The sequence below is a fragment of the Clupea harengus genome, chromosome 4, assembly GCF_900700415.2.
Source record: "Clupea harengus chromosome 4, Ch_v2.0.2, whole genome shotgun sequence".
NCBI classification, from domain to species: Eukaryota; Metazoa; Chordata; class Actinopteri; order Clupeiformes; family Clupeidae; genus Clupea; species Clupea harengus.
In genome coordinates this window covers 23,320,297-23,327,555 of record NC_045155.1, presented here as the reverse complement: position 1 = coordinate 23,327,555, position 7,259 = coordinate 23,320,297, and the positions used below count along the sequence as shown (strand labels likewise).

At 44.5% G+C, this 7,259-nt stretch overlaps 1 long non-coding RNA gene across 1 annotated transcript; it reads right to left on the bottom strand.

The window, feature by feature from the left end:
• Window positions 1–2,202: 2,202 nt before the first annotated feature.
• On the bottom strand, window positions 2,203–6,489 carry LOC122132873. Its single transcript, XR_006152389.1, has 3 exons — window positions 6,232–6,489; window positions 4,109–4,310; window positions 2,203–2,419 (listed from the first exon to the last, which is right to left on the bottom strand). It is a non-coding gene; the product is annotated as an uncharacterized LOC122132873 (long non-coding RNA).
• Window positions 6,490–7,259: the final 770 nt, after the last annotated feature.

The window sequence follows — 7,259 nt, the reverse complement described above, 5'->3', positions numbered from 1 at the left end:
TTTGACTCTTGCCTTCTCTCCCCTCTTTTCACGCAATTGTTTTGTTGCATTTGCTGCACGTCGCGATGTTTGAATCTTTTTGTGCGAAATACAGCCAAACTTTTGACCGTTTACCTTTCGGTATTTTCTCTGTTAAAAGGTTGATGGCTAGTTCTGTTTGTGCTTGCTCTGTAAAATGCTGCCTGCTCTTCACCGTCATAAGACTGTTGCTATGAAAACACCAATGAGCGTGAGCGACACAGGACAAAGTTTACATTGGGAGCTGGGGCAGTTTTACATGTGCCCCACGGCGCTCTGCCTAGCGACCGTGTTCAATTGGCTCAGGCACCGAAATGAAGCACCGAAATCTGCGTTGCATTTCGGTCCGGGTAGGTACCGGTTGTATTGGAACCGGTTCCATATTGGTACCGGTTCTTGGTACCCAACCCTAATAATAAGACCACATCGGCTATGTAATCGCTGACAACCGGGACAATTTCATAGTGGTTGGTGTAAACCGGGACATTTTAGCTGAATTTATTGTAGAGTAGCTTGTAGCTTAGCTCACTACACATATCAAGTAGCTTGCCCATCACTGCCTATACCTTTAGCTAATGTTAGCTTGTTAATGTAACCAGCTAGTAGCCTATACCTTTAGCTAATGTTAGTTTGTTAATGTAAGTAGATAGTAGCCTATACCTTTAGCTAATGTTAGTTTGTTAATGTAAGTAGCTAGTAGCCTATACCTTTAGCTAATGTTAGCTTGTTAATGTAACCAGATAGTAGCCTATACCTTTAGCTAATGTTAGTTTGTTAATGTAACCAGCTAGTAGCCTATACCCAGTGATGGGCAGTAGCGTCGCTACTTGTAGCGACGCTACTAGCTTAACTACATTTGCCAGTAGCTTGACTGTAACGTCGCTATTTACAAAACCAAGTAACTTTTCAGTAGCTAAGCTCTTTTATTGATCAAGTAGCGCAGTAGCGTCCCCGAAAGCTAATTTCTCCTGGACATTTCTGATGTTTTTTGTCATTTGGTGGATTATTGTGTTGACAAAGCACTGAAAAAGCATCTCACATATCCCTTTCTGCAGTTCACGTTACAACCGATCTCACGAGAGCTGAGTACAGCGAGGGCTGTCATCGTCTCATCTCTACTCACTAGATAACAGCAAAATATTAAAACTTTGTATTTGCGGGCAAAATATCAGAACTTTGTATTCGCGCAAAAATGTTACCTCTCTCAGAATTGCATATTGTGCGTCATGCGTCATCTAACGACTTCTGGCGATTTTTTGGGAGAGCTAGTTTCCTCACAGAGGAGTTGGCAACACGGACACACACACACACACACACACACACACACACATAAGGCTGTATGATGGTAGTGGTAGTCACGATTGTTTTCCTAAACAGAGGTCGGAGACAGTTCTTAGCAAAGTTTAATTTGTAAACTCATGTGATGTTAATATGTAAACTCATGCATTTGTTTTTTGTGTATTGGGCTATTGTTCAATACATAAATCTAAACATATTTTAGCCTTTATCTGACTGACAGTTGTGTTGATCACTAAAATTGCATTGACTTGGCATGCAGTTTGTTTAACTGAAAGTAGCTACTAATGTATCAAGCTACTTTTGACAGGTTTTTGTAACTTAGCTTGCTACATTTTTATGAGTGGTAGCTTCTGTGTAGTGAAGCTGAATTTATTGTAGAGTAGCTTGTAGCTTAGCTCACTACACATATCAAGTAGCTTGCCCATCACTGCCTATACCTTTAGCTAATGTTAGCTTGTTAATGTAACCAGATAGTAGCCTATACCTTTAGCTAATGTTAGTTTGTTAATGTAACCAGCTAGTAGCCTATACCTTTAGCTAATGTTAGTTTGTTAATGTAAGTAGATAGTAGCCTATACCTTTAGCTAATGTTAGCTTGTTAATGTAAGTAGATAGTAGCCTATACCTTTAGCTAATGTTAGCTTGTTAATGTAAGTAGATAGTAGCCTATACCTTAAGCTATTGTTAGCGTGTTAATGTAAGTAGATAGTAGCCTATACCTTTAGCTAAAGTTAGCTTGTTAATGTAAGTAGCTAGTAGCCTATACCTTTAGCTAATGTTAGCTTGTTAATGTAAGTAGATAGTAGCCTATACCTTAAGCTATTGTTAGCTTGTTAATGTATGCAGCTAGTAGCCTATAGCGCAGGTGTGTGTTACTCAGAGGGATCAGGTGTGTGTTACTCAGGTGTGTGTTACTCAGGTGTGTGTTACTCAGAGCTCACCTTGACGGACACGAAGCAGAGGATGATTTTGAGGAGGCTGAGGGAGCTGAAACCAAGGAAGGCCCAGCCTGCGTGCACCACCACCATCCCCTCCAGCAGGGGGCCCTCTAGAGCAGGCAGCAGGCTGGGCGTGGGCATCACCTCCGTGGGCCGAATGCAGGCTGCACACACACACACACCACAGGTGAGATTCACATCACACACACACACACACACACACACACACCACAGGTGAGATTCACATCACCAGCAAGGAAAACCCCAGTGAACAGTATGCAAACATAATATGTATGTGTGTGTGTGTGTGTGTGTGTGTGTGTGTGTGCGTGTGCGTGCACTGGTGTGTGTGTGAGTGTGTGTGTGTGCACTGGTGTGAGTGTGAGTGTGTGTGTGTGAGTGTGTGTGTGTGCACTGGTGTGTGTGTGTGTGTGTGTGTGAGTGTGTGAGTGTGTGTGTGCACTGGTGTGAGTGTGTGTGTGTGTGTGTGTGTGTGAGAGAGAGTGTGTGAGAGAGTGTGTGTGTGTGTGTGTGTGTGTGTGAGAGAGAGAGTGTGTGAGAGAGTGTGTGTGAGTGTGTGTGTGTGTGTGAGAGAGAGTGTGTGTGAGAGTGTGTGTGCACTAGTGTGTGTGTGCACTGGTGATGTGTGTGAGTGTGTGTGCACTGGTGTGTGTGTGTGCACTGGTGTGTGTGTGAGTGTGTGTGTGTGCACTGGTGTGTGTGTGTGTGTGTGTGCACTGGTGTGTGTGTGAGTGTGTGTGTGTGTGTGTGTGTGTGTGTGTGTGTGTGTGCACTGGTGTGTGTGTGAATGTGTGTGTGCACTGGTGTGTGTGTGTGTGTGTGTGTGTGCACTGGTGTGTGTGTGTGTGTGCACTGGTGTGTGTGTGTGTGAGTGAGTGTGTGAGAGAGTGTGTGTGCGAGAGAGTGTGTGTGAGAGTGTGTGTGTGTGTGTGTGAGTGTGTGTGTGCACTGGTGTGTGTTCATGTTTCATGTCCTCTGCACACGTCCCTCTTCTACCCTTCAGCAGAAATGAAAGTAGAACCTGAGAAGAACTGGAGATCCCATTTCTGTGTGTGTGAGAGATAGAGTGTGTGTGTGTGTCTGAGAGTGTGTGTGTGTGTGTGAGAGAGAGAGTGTGTGTGTGTGTGTGTGTGTGTGTGTGTGTGTGTGTGTGTGTGTGTGTGTGTGTGTGTGTGTGTGTGTGAGTAGAACCTGAAAAGAACTGGAGATCACATTTCTGCAAAACTGTCAGGAACCAAGACTCTAAACAGGAAGCAGTAGACCCCTTAAACAGGAAGCACCTAAAACCCCCTACCACCCACCTGACCACAAAATAGCAGAGGGGAGATGTGTGTGAGAGTGTGTGTGTGTGTGTGTGTGTGTGTGAGAGAGAGCAGAGGGGAGATGTGTGTGAGAGAGTGTGTGTGTGTGTGTGTGTGTGTGTGTGTGTGTGTGTGTGTGTGTGTGTGTGTGTGTGTGTGAGTGTGTGTGTGTGTGTGTGTGTGTGTGAGAGAGAGAGAGCAGAGGGGAGATCTTTACTAACATCCTTTATAAACACCTTCACTACAGCACTGTGGCAATACGGAGAGATTTGGCTATATGGACCAATCACAGAGAGGGACACTGCTTTATGTACCAATCACAGAGAGGGACACTGCTATATGTACCAATCACAGGGAGGGACACTGCTATATGTACCAATCACAGAGAAGAACACTGTTGTACCCACCTGTAACAGAGAGGGACACTGCTATATGTACCAATCACAGAGAAGAACACTGCTATACGGACCAATCACAGAGAGGGACACTGCTATATGGACCAATCACAGAGAAGAACACTGTTGTACCCACCTGTAACAGAGAGGTTAATGATTGACTCCTGGTTCTGCCCCCCAAGGTCTGCCCTCAGGAGGCACTCGAAGGTGCCCGAGTCATTGGGGGTAACACGGGGCAGGATCAGCTCCCCCTGAGGCCCAAGGGCAACTGCACGGGGGTAATCATATGTGGTGATATTACCCCCCTTCCTCTTGAGGATACTCGTCCGGCTGTGCAGCTAAGAGAACCAAAGGAGAGAACTTCACAAAGACCTCACACATCAGAGAACCACAGGAGACCTCACACATCATAGAACCACAGGAGAGAACATCACAAAGACCTCACACATCAGAGAACATCACAAAGACCTCACACATCAGAGAACCACAGGAGAGAACATCATCACACACACACACACACACACACAGAACATCATCACACAATACACATCAGAGAACCACAGGAGAGAACATCACAAAGACCTCACACATCAGAGAACCACAGGAGAGAACATCACAAAGACCTCACACATCAGAGAACATCACAAAGACCTCACACATCAGAGAACCACAGGAGAGAACATCATCACACACACACACACACACACAGAACATCATCACACAATACACATCAGAGAACCACAGGAGAGAACATCACAAAGACCTCACACATCAGAGAACCACAGGAGAGAACATCACAAAGACCTCACACATCAGAGAACCACATCAGAGAACATCACAAAGACCTCACACATCAGAGAACCACAGGAGAGAACATCACAAAGACCTCACACATCAGAGAACCACAAGAGAGAACATCATCACACACACATACACAGAACATCATCACACATAGAACATCACACACACACACACACACACACAGAACGTCATCACACATACACACTCTCACACACACAGCACATCATTACACTCACACACACGCACGCATGTGTATGTGTATGTATGTGTGTGTGTGTGTGTGTGTGTGATGACGTTCTGTGTGTGCGTGTGTGATGTTCTATGTGTGATGACCATCTAAAGTAACAGTAATGGAGAGAACCCAAGCTGAGCATCTGAACATCTTTCAGTGTGTGTGTGTGTGTGTGTGTGTGTGTGTATATAAGACCATCCAAAGTAACAGTAGTGGAGAGGACCCAAGCTGAGCATCTGAACATCTTTCCCCTCAAGAGGTCCACATGTCTGTGGTTGGCTGTTGGGTGTTTTGGCTAAACTTTGTGCTGACAACGTCTCAACTGATGTGCTTGACCCAGAAACATGAAAAGGATTTTCCAGTCTGGGTTGAGACCCTTTGGCCTACATACACACACACACACACACACACACACACACACACACACACACACACACACACACACACACACGCACTCACACGCACTCACACACACACACGCACGAGCACACACACGCACGAGCACACACACACACACACACACACACGAGCACACGAGCACACAAACGCACAGACATATGTCAATAGTAATGCTTTTATACTGAAGAATATTCAGTAGTAATGCTTTTGACAGAGTTACATCTAATGACCAGTCACACTGACACAGAGTTACATCTGATGACCAGAGTTACATCTGATGACCAGTCACACTGACACAGAGTTACATCTAATGACCAGTCACACTGACACAGAGTTACATCTGATGACCAGTCACACTGACACAGAGTTACATCTAATGACCAGTCACACTGACACAGAGTTACATCTGATGACCAGAGTTACATCTGATGACCAGTCACACTGATACAGAGTCACATCTGATGACCAGTCACACTGACACAGAGTCACATCTGATGACACAGAGTTACATCTGATGACCAGTCACACTGACACAGAGTCACATCTGATGACCAGTCACACTGACACAGAGTCACATCTGATGACCAGTCACACGGACACAGAGTTACATCTGATGACACAGAGTTACATCTGATGACCAGTCACACTGACACAGAGTTACATCTGATGACCAGTCACACTGACACAGAGTCACATCTGATGACCAGTCACACTGACACAGAGTCACATCTGATGACCAGTCACACTGACACAGAGTCACATCTGATGACCAGTCACACTGACACAGAGTTACATCTAATGACCAGACGGTAAGTGAGAGCAGCTACCTTGTACCAGGTGAGAGAGCGGTAGTTCTGGCTGTGAGCTCGTGCATCACAGGGGAGGCTGACGTTAGAATGGCATCGGGCCTCCACCTTCTCCAGGGCCTCCACCTTCTCCAGGGCCTCCGCACAGAAACTCAGACACACTGCTGTCAGGAGCAGCAGAGCTGCAGCATCACCTGGAAAACAGCAATCACATGAAGAAACAACTCCTGTGAAAGTTCTGGAAAACAACAATCACATGAAGAAACAACTCCTGTGAAAGTTCTGGAAAACAACAATCACATGAAGAAACAACTCCTGTGAAAGTTCTGGAAAACAGCAATCACATGAAGAAACAACTCCTGTGAAAGTTCTGGAAAACAGCAATCACATGAAGAAACAACTCCTGTGAAAGTTCTGGAAAACAACAATCACATGAAATTAAAAGAGACACAACACAATGAACACTAGAAACACACGGTTAAACAAGGAAGTAAACAAAGACACAAGTCCAAACATCAGGAACAGAGAGTGAAAAGGTGCAGAACCTGACAGAATGTTACACTGTAAATGATAATCATAATATATGCAAACGAGTGCGATAGACATCCAGGTCATGTGACACCTTTTGAGGAGAAGTTAGTTAATGCAATTTCGTCAGACATTTTAATCATCGATGTGACGTATTACACAGCTCATCAGAATGCTGCAGAATGTTACACTCATTTGATTGGAGAAGAAAACTGTGTTAGGAGACATCAATTTGACAAACAGATAAGGAGATACAGTTAGGTAGTCAATTAGCAGTAGGTAATATGGCCACTTTATCAGTATTAATATAAGCATTAGCAACAGGATATAGAAGAGGGGGAGAGAGAAAGACGCTGCCTGGCCAGGTATATGGGAATTTTATTAGCATTTACTTTTGTTATTTTTAGTTTCAGTTATGGTTGGCTGCACTCAAAAAAATAAGTTGTTCAAATTACTTAATATTGTTATGTCAATGATTTCCACATAACTGAGTTGTGTTCAAACTAATTTAATACTATTAT